Source organism: Natator depressus, chromosome 4 (assembly GCF_965152275.1).
Source record: "Natator depressus isolate rNatDep1 chromosome 4, rNatDep2.hap1, whole genome shotgun sequence".
Lineage (NCBI taxonomy): Eukaryota > Metazoa > Chordata > Testudines > Cheloniidae > Natator > Natator depressus.
Genome location: NC_134237.1, coordinates 58,552,623 through 58,570,054, shown reverse-complemented (window position 1 = coordinate 58,570,054; position 17,432 = coordinate 58,552,623). Strand labels below are relative to the sequence as shown.

Sequence of the window (17,432 nt, the reverse complement as noted above, 5' to 3'; positions counted from 1 at the left end):
CTTGGGCGGTGGGGGGGGGCAGCACCAGGTGTGGGGTGCAGTTTTTGTTGTTAGCAACAAAAGAAAAAATAGAATGCTTGAAGTAAAATATTTCAGGTAGTCCATATGTGGATTCATTTTTCACTAACCTCCTAGAATATTTGTAGAATCTTGTGGAACCTTCCAGAATTTCTGAGAACTACATTTTCCTTGAACCTCCTAGAATCTTGTCAGCCATGTCCTCGCTGGTATATAAGGGGTGCGGCATCGCCAGTCAGTCAGTGAGATACAAGAATGAAGTGAAGTGAGAGCCCAGCTGCGATACTGAGAACCTTGTTTCATTGTGTAATTGTGAAAGTGTACTTATGTGTTAAGACTTGAAAAGTGTAAGTAGCAACTAATAAAGGACATATTTAATGAGAAGCCAGAGATATCTATCGAACCCCTATTTACGCAACAAAATAAAAGAAATACTACTACTTCTTTTGCCATGCTTAACACGTAATGTTTAATGACTTTCTAAGACTGCAGAACATAGACATTTGCTCTTCCTAATACTGTCTGTTTCCCCTGTAGAAAATAAAAGATGCCCCTGAAGAACCCCTCAGGAGCAAAAAGCTCAGTTGCAATCTACTTTGCAGCAAGGGGCAAATCTGATGGGAAAATATCTGAAACAGAACAACATAGTCTAGGCTTCAGGTAGTAGCGATTGTCCCAGTGCAGAATAAATTGAGGAGCAAAGCGTAAATGATATAAGTCTTATGGCTAAGGAATTAGCAGATGTACCTGAAGAGAAGGAATAGAAATGTGAGGAAGGTGATGGAGAATTATCCAGTTTTCCTGGGGGTGTAAAGGAATGATGATAAAGAAGAATGTCTCACATGAATAGGAGAGTAATGACAGAGAAAAAACTGGTTTACATGAAAAGGAGAAAAATGATAAAGAAGAATCAGCCTCGAATGATGACAGAAACAGCAGTGAGAAAACCTGCACACCACAAATCAATACATCAAATCCTGCTTTGTGGCCACCAATCCTAAACTCTGCCGATATCATACAACTTTGAATGCACCAGGGAAAATCAAGGATATGATATTTTCAGTAAATGAGTTCAAGCGACATTTCTCAAAGTCACACTGCAAAAGAATGCTTGAGAACGCTGAGAAACCGAATTGGCATTGGCTAGTTTACTTGAAATCAACTGACAAAGTGTTCTGTTTTTATTGCAAAATATTTCACAAGAATGCCAAATCATTGCGTGCACTTTCCGGGTACAATTATTGGCATAATTTAGCTGATGCTCTGAAGCAACATGAAGAATCACCCAGCCATTTCACGGCCTACTCCAAATGGATGGCGGTAGAGTCCAGGCTCAAGCTGAATAAATGCACAGACACAGAAAACCAGTGCATTATTAATGTAGAAAACCAGCATTGGAGGAACGTGTTCAAGCATCTCATCTCAATTACCCTCTTCCTTGCAAAGAATAATTTGGCTTTCCGGGGCTTGTTGGATGAGTTGTTCACTGAACATAACGGCAATTTTCTCAGCTGGTAGAGCTCCTTGGGAAATACGACAATGTCATGTGTGAGCACCTACGTCAAGTAGTTCGTAAAAAAGCTATGGATCATTACTGCAGCAAAAAAATTCAAAACAAGTTGATTGACCTTATAGCAAGGAAGATGCTTGATGACATATTGATGCACCTCGGCAAAGCAAAGTACTATGCCATAATAATGGACTGCACTCCCATTAGTCACAATATCATTTACAGAGGTCATTTACAGTAAGATTTGTTGATGATGAGGATGGCTGTATCCAAGTAAAGGAACACACTATCTGTTTCTGGTGTGCGGAGGACTCTACTGGAAAAGGCCTAACAGAACTGTTTATGAACATCTTGAATGAGAATAAAATAAAGCTTCATGACTGCTGCAACCAAGGCTACGACAACAGCATGAACATGAAGGGAAGAAACAGTGGCATCCAGGCAAGGATCCTTGCACTGAATCCAAGAGCTGTCTTCATGCCTCGTGGCTGCCATTCCCTCATCCTGGCTGTATCAGATGCCATAGGCGCTGACTCCATGGGTGCTCCTGGGCTGGAGCACACATGGGGAAAAATTGGTGGGTGCTCTGCACCCACCAGCAGCTCCCCACCCCCCGCCCACCTCCGCTACACCTCCTCCCCTGAGCATGCCTTCCCCGCTTCTCCCCCTAGCTCCCAGCACTACCTGCCGTGAAAGAGCTGTGAGGGAAGGGGAGGAGGAACACGGCAAGAGGAAAAAGAGGCGGGGATTTAGGGAAGGGGTCGGAATGGGAGCGGGGCAAGGGCGGAGTCGGGGCGAGGGCAGTCGAGCACCCACCGGCACCAGGAAAAGTTGGCACCTAGGTCAGATGCAGTGTCATCTTCTTTAGAATCAGTATCTCTCGTCAGAGGACTGCAAAGGATATACATCGGGGGTCTGAAAGTCCCGGCCCGTGGGCCATCTGCAGCCCGAGAACCTCCCCACTGCAGCCCACGGAGGAGAGATGCATGCAGACATGCTGCCAGCTCTGTCTGCTGCAGGTGACACCTCCCCCCCCCCACAGCTCCTATTTGCTGGGGGAGAGGGACAGAGATACTATCACTAGTCGCTGGGCAGAGTCAGCCATGGAAGCAGCATCATTAGTTGCCAGGCAGAGTCAGACATGGAGGCAACGTCAGTTTTTTCCCCAAAATGAATATAAACAAGTCAAAATACCTAACACAAGTTTCTGATGCACACCTTGTTGCAATCCTGAAGGTTTGAACTGCTCAGTCACTGAGCCCAAACATCAACAAACTGACAGAACTAAAGCGTTGCCAGGCATCTGGCAAACACCAAAAACTCTCTGGCAGGTGAAGAACTGTATAAAGTCGTATGACAGTTTTATTATTTCTAAGAAATTCGAAATAAAAAAATGCTACATAAATGTTCTTTTCTGAACACCATCTTCAATGACATTATTGGCCGGCTGGGAGGATTTGAGGACTGGCACTGGCCCTAAGGTAAATTGAGTTTGAGACCCCTGATATACATCCTGTTTTCAGCATCTACTATAAGGTGGAAGATCCTCATGGACCACGTTACAAATCTGACCACGAAGCCACTAAGTGACACTCACTGGGAGAGCTGCAACAACAGTGTAAGGCCAGTGAGGTACCAAGTGACTGAGGTTTACAACGTCCTGATGGAACTGGCCCCTTCGAATAAAGCTGAGGCTAGAATCCGACAAGGAGCAAAGCCTGGCAAACCAGATCACTGACTTCAAATTTCTGGTCTCAGTTGTGGTTTGGCCCGATATCCTGTTCCAAGTAAACACTGTAAGCAAGGCATTAGAAACTCAGTCAATGGACATCGTGACCACTACTACTTTGATGGGAAGCTGCCTTGATTTTGTTGTGTATTACAGAGACAACGGATTTGAAAATGCCATCACTGCTGCCAAAGAACTGGTAGATAACTTAGGAGTTCAGCCTGTCTTCAAGTAAACTCGTGTTCATCGGCTGAAGAAACAATTTGGTTACAAGGGCAGAGATGATGTGATGGGAAGCTCAGAAGTAAAATTCAAGAGAGAGTTTTTTGCTTACTCATTGACACTGCTCATGTGTCCATCGAAGAAAGTTTGGACAAATAAAGCACCACGAAAAGATCTGGGATTTTTTGTCTGACCTTAGTAAGCTGCTGGCGGACAGGAAAACACTTTTGCAACAATTATACAGACCTTCAACAGATGTTGACACATGGGGAATGTTCAGACATCAATCATAAACACGTCTATGTCAATTTGAACAACATCCGTCACATTTTGCAACATGGGAAGTACTCTCTACTCCCAGGTTCTCCAATTCACTCATGATGCATAACCGAAAAACACTTTTCCTAATGTGTGGATAGCTTGAGGATTCTGCTCCTGCTGACAGTCACAGTCGCGAGCGGTGAGTGCAGCTTTTTGAAGATCAGGCTCATTAAAACATATCTTCGATAGACAATGGCCAATGAGAGATTGACATTGCTTGATATTTTATCGCCTGAAAATGCCATTGGCCAGCCTTTGATTCTCTCTGACATTGTGCTTCAGTTCATGAGGGCAAAGGCGAGAAAATCGACCTTTTGAACTAAAGGACTAGGATTAACATTCTAAGGCTGTCACCTACTGTAACACTATTTAATACTGGTCCACCCAATGTTGGTGCAGAATTCAATTTACTGATGTTGGTACATTTTGATTATTCTTAAAATGAAAAAGTTTCTACAAGCTTAGAGGAAACGATTTTTTTTATTTGCTTATATATGATAGATATGACATGAATAAATACAAATTTACAGATCCTAGTGTGCAAATTTATCATCTTATATGACAGGAATAAATCATGCATGTAAATTATGCATCAAAGTCATGAAATGGCCTATAAATGCAATAAAAAATAATGACAGGTTTCAGAGTAGCAGCCATGTTAGTCTGTATCTGCATAAAGAAAAGGAGTACTTGTGGCACCTTAGAGACTAACAAATTTGTTTGAGCATAAGCTTTCGTGAGCTACAAAGTTTTACAAATGGACAGGGTGGTGCCAAAGATGCTCCTCGGTTGAGGTGCCATTTGGTCTAGGGCCAGTCCTGATTAAGTGTACCAATTAGCAAGGTTCTACATCCCAGTACTTGGTAGCACCGAAACAATACAGGAGTGCATTTTATAATACATTAATGAGACAGGTAGGGGTGCACTGATAAATATATTCAAGGGATGTATTTTTACAAGCTCTGTCCTAGTTTTCAAGCTCTTCGTGTATTAGTAATGTTATTCCCTACCTAACCTTCAGCAGATGCCATGGTTTCCTTCTGTCCTTTCAGTCTTTTAGCATGGCTAATAAGTTCTGGGTTTGAGCAGCTTAGACCTCAGGCTAATAGTATGTTGGAATCAATTATGCACAGCCCATTCATTTTGATACAATGTACTGAACTGCTTCTTTCATTGCAAATAGGATGGTTGTTTGGGGTTTGTTTTTTTTATCATTACAATTTCCTCAACCATGGCCAAAGTTGGCACACTTCTGTTAAGTACATTGCCTCTTGCCTACGAGGCAGTTCTCACTTCCAGTTTAATCAAACACTGTTTGAAATACCAGTAGCAACAAAAGGTGGAGACATTAATATTTATAGCATGAATTTAAGATGCAATGAGATTAGGGGCCAAATTTGTGAAGTATACAGATTCATAAATTTGGTCATGAGTGACTAGTGAAGTTAAAGACAAGAAAATTCTTTAAGGCAGAAAAAATAACAGCACAGATTAAGAGGCACAGCAAAAAATGGATAGATAAGATGGAACATTATCTATTAACAGGGAATTGTTATTTGCTTTGTGTCTTAGCTCTAGTGTACGTAGACACACACACACACCCTGCTAACCATCTCCATATGTTTCTCTGAGCCTTGTTCTGTCAAAGTTTTTTGGTTAATATTCATGTGGCATTAACTATCTATGGAGTCCTGTCAAATGTCTGCTTCATTTTTTGTATGATATATTGTCTAATTCACTGGTAGACATGACACTGCATATAAAAGGATGTACTCTATGAATATTGCCAAAAATAACCAAAAGTAAAAATAGAACAGTAAAAGATTATTAAACACACAAGACAGTTAATAGGGACAGTGCTTTGTGAAATTATGACATGCCGTAGTTTGTGTCACATTACAAAAGTACATTTTCACATATCACTCTAGAACATTAAATTTTGACTTATTCCATAGAGAGTAAATGGACAGGCATCAAAGGCTTTATAGGAACCAGGAAAAAAGGAAAATTGTTAATCAAACATTTTCTCCTAACTCAGATGTTGGCAGGGAGTTAAACTGATAGCATGCTCCTCTCCCCTGTATCACTGCCACTGGCAATAATATTTTCAAATTCATGGATGATAGGAGAGGGCCCAGAAGACTGCAGAAGGGCTAATGTAATGCCCATCTTTAAAGAGGAAAAAGGAGGAGCTAGGGAACTATAGAAAGTCATCCTGACCTCAATACTTAGGAAGCTACTAAAGCAATGCAGAAAACATTCAATTTGCGAATACCTGGAGGATGAAGGGGTAATCACTAGCAGCCAGCGTGAATTTACAAAGAAGAAATCATGCCAAACCAGCTTGATTTCCTTCTTTGAAAGGGTAACTGGTTTAGTGGATAGGGGGAATGCAGTGGACATAATATACCTGGACTTCAGCAAGGCTTTTGACACAGTCCCACATGACACTCTGATAAGTAAGCTGGAGAAATGTGGCTCGGTGGAACTACCATTAAGTTGATACATAATTGGTTAAAAACTACAAACAAAGAGTAGCTATTAATGGAATTATGTCAGATTGGAAGGAGGTCCCAAGTGGGGTTCCACAAGGAATCTGTTCGGGGTCCAGTGCTGTTTAACATCTTTATTAATGACCTGGATGTAGGTATACAGAGCAAACTGATCAAATTTACAGATGACACAAAGCTGGGGTGCGATTGCAAATACTTTGGAGGATAGAGCTAAAATTCAAAGGGATCTTGATAAATTGGAGAATAGGGCTATAGACAACAAAATGAAATTAAACAAAGACAAATGTTAGACACTACACCTAGGGAAGAAAAACAAAATGCACAAATACAGGATGAGGAATAACTGGTTTGGTAGCAGCACTGCTGAGAAGGATCTGGGAGTTGTGGTGGTCCACAACCTCAACATGAGTGAGCAATTTAACGCTGCTGCAAAAAAAGCAAATGCAATTTTGGGTTGCATTAACAGTGGCATAGCATGCATATCATAGGAGGTGATAGTACAACCTACTCGGCGCTGGTTAGGCCTCAGCTGGAGTACTGTGATCAATTTTGGTCACCAATATAGAAAGGATGTGGAGAAACTGGAAAGGGTCCAGAATCAAGTGACAAAAATGATCAAAGGGATGGAACGCAAGCCATATGAGCAAAGGCTGAAGGAACTGGGTATGTTTAGTTTGGAAAAGAGGAGGTTAAAGGGTGACATGATAACAGTTTTCAAATACTTGAAAGGCTGCCTTAAACAAGATGGAGTAAAGTTGTTCTCTCTTGCCACAGAGGACAGGACAAGAGGCAATGGGTTCAAACTACAGCATAGCAGATTTAGATTAAATCTCTGGAAAAACTTTCCAACTGTCAGAACAGTAGAACAATGGAACAGACTGCCTACGGATGTTGTGGAAGCTCCTTCACTGGAGGTTTTCAAAAGGAGGCTGGATAGCCATCTGTCTTGGATGGTTAGGCACAACAAATCTTGCATCTAGATGACCCTTGTGGTCCATTCTCTCCCTGTGGTGCTATAATTCTATCCTCTCATATAATTTAGGGTGGGGTAGGAGGTGCCTCACTCTCAACTTGCCAAAGCCCAAATGTGTGGCACAGACCCAAAATGATAAAGAGAAGACAATTTTTCTGGCAGGAAGCTTTAAACAATGGCACTTCACTAACATTTCTTATAAACTCAGTTTAATTATTCTACACTATTGATGTAAATAATTTACAACATTAAAAGTGATAACATTTTATTAGAGGATAGCATAGGTAAATATGTCTTTCATAAGGAAGGGCAGCAGAGTTAATTGGGGGGGTGCAGGAACATCATGGGCCTGATTTCAAGGAATTTGTAGGCACACAATTTTACAGGCGTAATACATGCATGCTTAGTGCTTGCAGTACTGGATATGCAAGAGCACCTGGCTATTTAGACTTTTATTTAGCCATGTGCATTTAAACAGACATGCAGTAGTGCATTAACAAATGAGAGCTTAATAACTTTCTGGAAAAGAGGCACTAACTAACCAATCACACCTTTACAAGGAACTAGGTTACACGGAACTGTCTCCCACCCCAACTTTTCAGCTTAAATGCCCATGTAGTAAGCACTGTACTCACTCTCATTTTCCACTTTGCTGCTAAGACACTAGCTTACCGGTACTTTCAAAACTTGTTTCTTCCTCATATCCCAGCCTCCCCTGACCTCTTTCAATTCAATCTCAAAATGCAACGATCATTAAAAACAATGAGTATGTCTGGCGCAAGAAAACGTGCCTTGACTATTAACTATTCATTAAGTACCTGGCACTGTATCCATAATATGGGATTCTGACATGAAAACAAAAGCTTTAGAGCTCATTGAAAAGTACAAGCTTTTCCATATAAAAAGAGTTAAAAGGGGCACCTTTGCCTCATAACAGTAGGCAAAATCCTCTGTGGTGATGTTGATAGTCTCATCATTTGGGTAAGCTAATTCTCCTGTTTAGATACCACCTTTTCCAAATCACAGATAAATTAACTCAACTTTAGCTAATGTGGTAATGATTTGTAATGAGTGGCAGAAATTCCCCTGTAATTATGCATGAATTGATGTGTGATTTCCTAATGAGCTTAAGTGAAGAAATCATTATTTTGTGATAAATGCTTTATTTCTTAAAATGCTAGTAACACATTTCTAATAAATTTAATCAAGCTACTCTCACTCATGTAGCATTTGCAATTATTAAATATCCAGACTTATATATTGCGTTACTGCTTTGGTTGATTGCAGGATGTTAAAGTTCAGTGTTTCATAAACAAGCCCATAACAACTCATGGTTTTTTTCTCCCCAGAACCATGAATTATTTCATTTTGAAGTTCATTCACATTCTGTGAAGATTTCATGCCTTATTAGAGGCAGAATTCTTTTGCCATTTATTTATGAATGTACACATCAGTAAATTAAGTCAACGTAAAATTTCGGTGTACACCTCATTCTTTGAGATGTCCGCTAGGCAGAGCAGATCATCACAAAAAAAGCTTTTCATTGGAGTTCCCTTTAGAAAAAATTCTGGAGGCTATGATCATCTTAGACCACTGAAACATCTGTTCTCTGTACCCCCTGCTCCTTCAGCTTGCATTGCAGGAATTCACTTAGGTGGAAGTCACATTACTATAGGAGCCCTGGGCTTAGAAAAATCAGAAAACTTCCTAGAATTATATGAAAGCTTCTTGTCCCATGGACTTTCCCCTTCCCTATTCATCTTTTCAACAAAGAAGTATCCCCCTAGTGATGGGCAGTCTCACCCAAGCTCACTCCACCAAACCCGAAACAGCTGCAGAGCTGGTTATTCTACAACACCTATGAATTGCCCCAATAAAGAATGACCAGAGGAAACTTCCCACAGTTCCATCCATTCAGACATCAGAACTAAGCTATTTTGAGTGTCTCAAATTTTTGCCTTTTTTTAGGGTCCTGCCTTCCACCTTCAACAATTCTTACATTAGACCCTCATGTGAAAAAACCCTAGATGGGGAGCTAGGGCTCCTAACAGGAATCTGTCTTGATATTCCATCTCTGGAAGAGACTTTTGTTCAATTCCTCATGAGAAATAAAGTTATCCTGGAGAGAAAGAAAATTGAATCCAAGATTGGGGAGAAGGACAGAGTGCTAAGCGTGGTCCAGTTAAATATCTTAGGCACAGTGAGGCCTTCCTTAGAATGTTAGTTTTCTGTTCTAATTCTGAGCAGCCCAGCTAACAGAGCTCTCTCATTTGTGAAATACACAAGGTGGGACAGGCTGAGTTGTTTTAAACTCAAGTTATCTGGAAGCAAAGCAGAAATTTCTGAGCTAAATTCATATTAGTATTTCTATGAAGTAAGGAAAGTGGCTTAGAATTACTATTACTTCACCTGAGGTTACAATAACATACCATTGATGCATAATTACAAATACATTGATTTTGCTTTGAACATAATGCCTTTTTAGTGTACTCAAGACCCACTGATCTGATGTCTGGAAAGCTTTTTATTATGATATGTGTCAGACTGCAAGATGCTGAGAAGTGTTATACTGGAACTGAATACAACGCCATCAACAGCCTCAGGAACAACTCTGACATCATAATCAAAAAGGCTGACAAAGGAGGTGCTGTCATCATCATGAATAAGTTGGCATATGAACAAGAGGCTGCTAGGCAGCTCTCCAACTCCACATTTCTACAGGCCATTATCCTCTGATCCCACTGAGGATTACCAAAAGAAACTATACCACCTGCTCAAGAAACTCCCTGAAAAAGCACAGGAACAGATCTGTGCAGACACATGCCTAGAACCCCGACCAGGGGTATTCTATCTGCTTCCCAAGATCCATAAACCTGGGAATCCAGGATGCCCCATCATCTCAGGCATTGGCACCCTGACAGCAGGATTGTCTGGCTATGTAGACTCCCTCCTCAGGCCCTATGCTACCAGCACTTCCAGCTATCTTCGAGACACTACTGACTTCCTGAGGAAACTACAATCCATCGGTGATCTTCCAGAAAACACCCTCCTGGCCACTATGGATTTAGAAGCCCTCTACACCAACATTCCACACAAAAATGGACTACAAGCCGTCAGGAACACTATCCCCGATAATGTCACAGCAAACCTGGTGGCTGACCTTTGTGACTTTGTCCTCACCCATAACTATTTCACATTTGGGGACAATATATACCTTCAAGTCAGAGGCACTGCTATGGGTACCCACATGGCCCCACAGTACGCCAACATTTTTATGGCTGACTTAGAACAACGCTTCTTTAGCTCTCGTCCCCTAACACCCCTACTCTACTTGCGCTACATTGATGACATCTTCATCATCTGGACCCATGGAAAAGAAGCCCTTGAGGAATTCCACCATGATTTCAACAATTTCCATCCCACCATCAACCTCAGCCTAGACCAATCCAGACAAGTGGTCCATTTCCTGGACACTACTGTGCTAATAAGCGATGGTCACATAAACACCACCCTATACTGGAAACCTACTGACTGCTAAACTTACCAACATGCCTCCTGCTTCCATCCAGGACACACCACACAATCTATAGCCAAGCTCTACGATACAACCGCATTTGCTCCAACCCCTCAGACAGAGACAAACACCTACAAGATCTCTGTCAAGCATTCTTAAAACTACAATACCCACCTGCTGAAGTGAAAAAACAGATTGACAGAGCCAGAAGAGTACCCAGAAGTCACCTACTACAGGACAGGCCCAACAAAGAAAATAACAGAACACCACTAGCTGTCACCTTCAGCCCCCAACTAAAACCTCTTCAGCACATCATCAAAGATTTACAACCTATCCTGAAAAACGATCCCTCACTGTCACAGATCTTGGGAGACAGGTCAGTCCTCGCTTACAGACAGCCCCCCAGTCTGAAGCAAATACTCACCAGCAACCACACACCACACAACAAAAACACTAACCCAGGAACCTATCCTTGCAACAAAGCCTGATGCCAACTCTGTCCACTTATTTATTAAAGTGACACCATCATAAGACCTAATCACTTTAGCCACGCCATCAGGGGCTCGTTCACCTGCACATCTACCAATGTGATATATGCCATCATGTGCCAGAAATGCCCCTCTGCCATGTACATTGGCCAAACCAGACAGTCTCTACGCAAAAGAATAAATGGACACAAATCTGACATCAGGAATTCTAACATTCAAAAACTGGTAGGAGAACACTTCAACCTCTCTGGCCACTCAGTAAAAGATTTAAGGGTGGCAATTTTGCAACAGAAAAGCTTCAAGAACAGACTCCAAGGAGAAACTGCTGAGCTTGAATTAATATGCTAACTAGATACCATTAACTTGGGTTTGAATAGAGACTGGGAGTGGCTGGGTCATTACACATATTGAATCTATTTCCTTAAGTTAAGTATCCTCACACTTTCTTGTCAACTGTCTAAATAGGCCATCTTGATTATCACTACAAAAGTTTTTTTCTCCTGCTGATAATAGCTCATCTTAACTAATTAGCCTCTCACAGTTTGTATGGTAACTTCCAACTTATCTGTATGTATATCTTACTATATGTTCCATTCTATGCATCCAATGAAGTGGGCTGTAGCCCACGAAAGCTTATGCTCTAATAAATTTTTAGTCTCTAAGGTGCCACAAGTACTCCTGTTCTTTTTATATTGTAACTGTATCTCCTCGATTCTTTTTGTTAACAGCTGACATACCAGATCAGTCAAGAGATCTACCTAGTTCAATATCTCCCCAAAAGCACCATCATGACAAACTGTACAATTCTCTTCCCAGGGTGTGGATTCCTTCCTGACCCTCATAGGCAATCAACTTATGCCCTAAAGAATGAGTTTCAATTACCCTTATTGTGATTTTAGCTACCACAGATGCAGGTATTAAATATGGTCATAATACTGAGTCCTTTTAGAAATGCAATGTGTTTGTCTTCCAATGAATTCCACAGCCATAGCACTAACATTAAGGATTCTTCCCTCTACACAAAAACATAATGGGTTTAATTTTTAAAGGGCCTCAACCTAGCCCTTTTTTATGCATGCCAGTCCAGTCTAATAATTGGATATCTACACGCCATCATTTGAGTCCTCAAGTAATTGCTCCTGTAAAATGGGAACCATTATTATTTGCAAGCTCAAAATTACCTATTCAAAAGGGGAGGGCAGTTTTAAATATCAGATCCAATAGCACATTTAAAATGTAACTATCAGCCTATTTGTTAGGGTTATTTTTTACTAGAACTATATTTGTCAACCATCTTTCTATCTATCTATCACTTTATAAGGCTTTGATCACCATAGTATCTGAGTGCACGCAATTTCTACACAATTTCTGTGTAAGCTCAAAAGCTTGTCTCTCTCAACAACAGAAGATGCAATAAAAGATATTACCTCACTCATCTTGTCTCATAATCTTTAATGTATTTTTCCTCACAACATCCCTGTAAGGTAGAGAAGGAAGTACTGTTATCTCCATTTTACAGATGGGCAACTGAGGCAGAGAGAATCTAAGTGACTTGCCCACGGTCACACAGAAAGCCTGTGGCAGAGCAAGGAATCGAATCTGGGTTTCTCAAGTCCTAGCTAGCACCCTAATGACTGGATCATATTTTCTGTCGACAATCTCTTAAAAAAATCTATAAAATGAAAAAATGTAGCTACAAAAATAGTTCATCCATCTATCTTAATTCACAAACAGCTTGGCATGGAAAAGCTATTTGAAAAGCATATATAAAGTAATAAGAAGATCCACAAGTCTGTGTTTCATATCTACTTATCTTTGGATTTTGAGGCATCTTGCATATTAGTATCCCTTTGTAACGCACAAATCCTGAGTACTGTAAATTGTAGTTTCTTCTACTCTGGCTACTCACTCTTGCTTTAAATGCTTTAACCTGTATCTCCTGCTGCTGGAACATCTTCCACAAACTAATTCAGACCATTAAATTCTCCTCTCTCAGACACCCAAAGACTGTCTCATTTGAGCTGAAGCCTTTATGTTACAGTCAATAATGATGTTAAATTTTGTAAGAAATACAGAAAATGATAATATGGGCTGTGATTTTCAAAGGAGCCTAAGGGACTCTCATAGAACTTCAGTGGCACCTGGGCACCTACTTCTCTTAAGCTCTTTCAAAATCCCACCATAATGTATCAAACCAAAAATTAAACTTACCTACTCCTACATTTTTATACAAAGACTTGATTTTGATTTCCCTTCTGTTTGCCCACAACGGCAACATTTCTGATTTAAGTTCACATGATTAGAGGATAGAAGAATGTATAACACTACTTCGCACAGTGTTTCTTTTAGACAAAGGTTAGTAACATGTCCATTGAGCTGATCACACAGTCCTTACACAAGCAAAATACCCCTTGACTTCCATCACTGAAGGACTGTTCCCATAGTTTCCTTCATTTCCAATGACTGTTGTTCAGAATAAGTTGTACCATTTCTGAGGGAAGTGAGCGAAAACTTCAGTTTATGAAATCCTGAGATTCAAATTCAATATTTTTTTCCCTCATCAAACCATGCAAATTCAAAATGTGGTATGTTGCAAATTTATTAAAACACCATTTCACTAACATTTCTTAGAGAATTTTATGGAGCTGCAAAACAGCCCAGAATGAAGCTGAATATTGTTCTGTATTTTTTTCTGTGAAATTTCATTAATCGTTCATTAAGTGTTAATGCATATTATATACATAACTATATAATGACAAGGGGCACAGGAAGTTGCTGTTTACTTCTAGAAAAATGGCATATGTATGTTCATTAGTCAACATTTATTTAAAATAAAAACATATTATCCTGGCATTTGCTAACAAAAGTACTTTCTCGTAAGGGGATTTTTTTAATTTAAGGAGTCTGGTCCAGAATACTTTATAAGCCCTAATTTTGCATAAAGTTTCTCAGTCCTTTCCTTATGCAATCCCCTTCTGCATGTATGTCTGATTTCCTATTTTAAAAGGTTCTGTTTCTCTAATTTTGGCTATTGGATCACATGCGATCACATCAAACTTTCATTCCATATTTCAGTGTAAACTAGATCACAAAAAGGAAAAAAGTTAGTCGATTTAACCAGAGTTGTGGTATTAGTATACTGGTTTTTTAAATCAGAAAATATCTTCTGTGAAGCACAAAAAACAGCTTCCTTTTTAAAAAAAAAGTCTCTGGTCTATCCATTGATATTCATAATAATTCATAATTTTACCTAAACATCTGTGTTTAATGGATGTTACAACACATGTTCCTCTGGACTATAGAAGTAATAAATAAAACATATATAAATCCCACATTAAGCATTCCCCAGAAACACAGAGAAGCAAAATCTAACCCATCATATTGCTAAAGACACACAGAAGAATGCATAGTCATACTATTTTTTTTTTTTTTAGGAAAAACTACTTAACTACAGTTGTTGTTTTTCACTAAAATGGATCAAAAGAAGGCTGAGGGGGAGATATGATTGCTCTCTATGAATATATCAGAGGGATAAATACCAGAGACAGGGAGAGGAATTATTTAAGCTCAGTACCAATGTGGACACAAGAACAAATGGATATAAACTGGCCATTGGGAAGTTTAGACTTGAAATTAGACGAAGGCTTCTAACCAACAGAAGAGTGAAGTTCTGGAACAGCCTTCCAAGGGAAGCAGTGGGGGTAAAAGACCTATCTGGCTTCAAGATTAAACTCGATAAGTTTATGGAGGAGATGGTATGATGGGATAACATGATTTTGGCAATTAATTGATCTTTAACTATTCATGGTAAATAGGCCCAATGGCCTGTGATGGAACGTTAGATGGGGTGGGATCTGAGTTACTACAGAGAATTCTTTCCTGGGTATCTGGCTGGCGAATCTTGCCCACATGCTCAGGGTTCAGCCGATCGCCATATCTGGGGTCAGGAAGGAATTTTCCTCCAGGGCAGATTGGAAGAGGCCCTGGGGGTTTTTCGCCTTCCTCTGCAGCATGGGGCACGGGTCACTTGCTGGAGGATTCTCTGCACCTTGAAGTCTTTAAACCATGATTTGAGGACTTCAATATCTCAGACATAGGCGAGAGGTTTATTGCAGGAGTGGGTGGGTGAGATTCGGTGGCCTGCATTGTGCAGGAGATCAGACTAGGTGATCATAATGGTCCCTTCCGACCTTAATATCTATGAATCTATGGATCAATTTTGCGAAATCAGAATAAAATATGCTGCTCTTCCTTTCTATAAACACACCGGATTATAAATTATTCTGTTTATGATTTCTGTCAGGCACAACCAGACATAATTCTTCATATAAAGTATTACTTATTATATTTATCTAATAACAAGCAATAAATTACAATTTTTCAGAGATGATGCTCATGCCTGCCACAATAAGATACTGCTCTTGTACTCCTCATACAAGAAAAACTCCCACTGCATTCAAAGGCAGCTATGCCTAATTAAGGAGTGTATGATCAGAGACAAAATCTTTAAGAATATTGGAAATTTCAACTTAATTCACCATCAGGACTGTATGGTTACAATGAAGACCAGCATAGATAGATGTAAGCTATGTGCACACACACACATCCAGTCTTTTATCAGTTCTACTGCATAGTTCTATCTACCATGCTCACTATGGCCCCAATTCATCAAAGCACTTAAACACATACCCAAAGTTAAGCATATGCTCAAGTGTTTTGCTTAACAGGCTCCTGTATCAGGAACCATACGGTGTGTAACAGTGCTTCTAGTTTTAATTAATCGTCAGATACAAAAGAGGGGGAATGGATTAGTACTTCAATATTATGGTGATGGGCACTACAGAATAGTCAGGTAGATAGATAAACAGATTAGGTAGTGGACCAGCTAGCACATGTACAAGTTTGAAATTGCTTGCTATACCTTTGGCAATTAATAGTTTATTATTACAACAAAATCAATTAGGCCATGTTTATTGGCACCATCAAAGACCCATGGAGTAGATGAGATTAAGGGATAGCACATAAAGAAGCAGTATATACAACACTGTTTTCAAAAACAGGTTGTGATTCACTGATGGGTTGTTGAGGATTTTCAGTGGGTCATGTCCTTGGAAAGCTGTTAATATTAAATCTATAATGAACAGTGTACTTTACTTTAAATTACCATCATAGTACTGTATTTGCTGGCATATAATACACAGTTATTGGAACACTTTAGGTATTAATGAGTGTAGTAAAATATATACATAACCGCTTCGAATGAGTGATATTTGAAGTCAAAGTTATGGCATTAACTCACATGATTCTGCATCCTGGGAACCAGCAAGGGTTGCCAAAGAATCCTTGTTAACTTGTCATTACAAAATTTCTGTTTTGCCAACCTCTTCAGGAGCAGATGCATGCAATCTCGGTATGCCAGCTCTTTCTTACAAGATGGAATAACGACGAGCTCATTAATTAAAGCAAGTTAAATGAGGAAAATCTCAAGTATTCTCTGTAAGCTATTCTCATCTGCCAACGGATCACAACTATATTCCTCTACTTTATCCCTGTGTGGCTACACATTTGCTTATTTATAGGGAAAAAAGGGAAACATGTTTTTAAGGAGATAATTTGGCATACAGAAATAGACTTAAAATAAAGAGAGGCATATCAGAAATAGTGAACCTGGCAGCAACTGTGGTATCTATGTAAATGGTTTATATTTTTTTAAACTTACTCCTGCTTCTAGCACATCACTTCCCTTTATATGATTCTGTGAATTTTAAATCAATTCAGAATTGAACAGGGAATAACTTCCCTATCTTCTGCAGGACTAGAAAGAAGACCGACTGCAGTAACTTCCATTTTCTTATGTACAATACAGCCCTTGAGACACACTTACTAATATCATAGAGAAATGCAAGCTAAAAAATAAAAACCTGAGTAAAGTTTCTTGCAGAAGAGGAACTTATCTGTTGCTGAATTCATCTGGGTATGATGCAGGTTGCTGCAGACATAAAACTGTCGAAAGTCCTTGCTTTGGGGTTCTGAAATATAAAATATTCATGGTGTATAATTTTGCATAATTTGTTTAGCTGCTGAGGCATAATTTAATTATTTGGTGCATAAATTCTTAGAAAAGACTGAAGAAAAGAACAAAGT

General features: G+C 39.7%; 1 long non-coding RNA gene across 1 annotated transcript in view; it reads right to left on the bottom strand.

The window, feature by feature from the left end:
• The window catches only part of LOC141986486 (uncharacterized), a 114,042-nt gene that overhangs the window by 79,769 nt on the left and 16,841 nt on the right, over nt 1–17,432 (bottom strand). Inside the window, exon 2 of the long non-coding RNA XR_012639292.1 lies at nt 17,210–17,317. This is a non-coding gene — a long non-coding RNA (uncharacterized LOC141986486). The remainder of the gene's footprint in view (nt 1–17,209; nt 17,318–17,432) is intronic.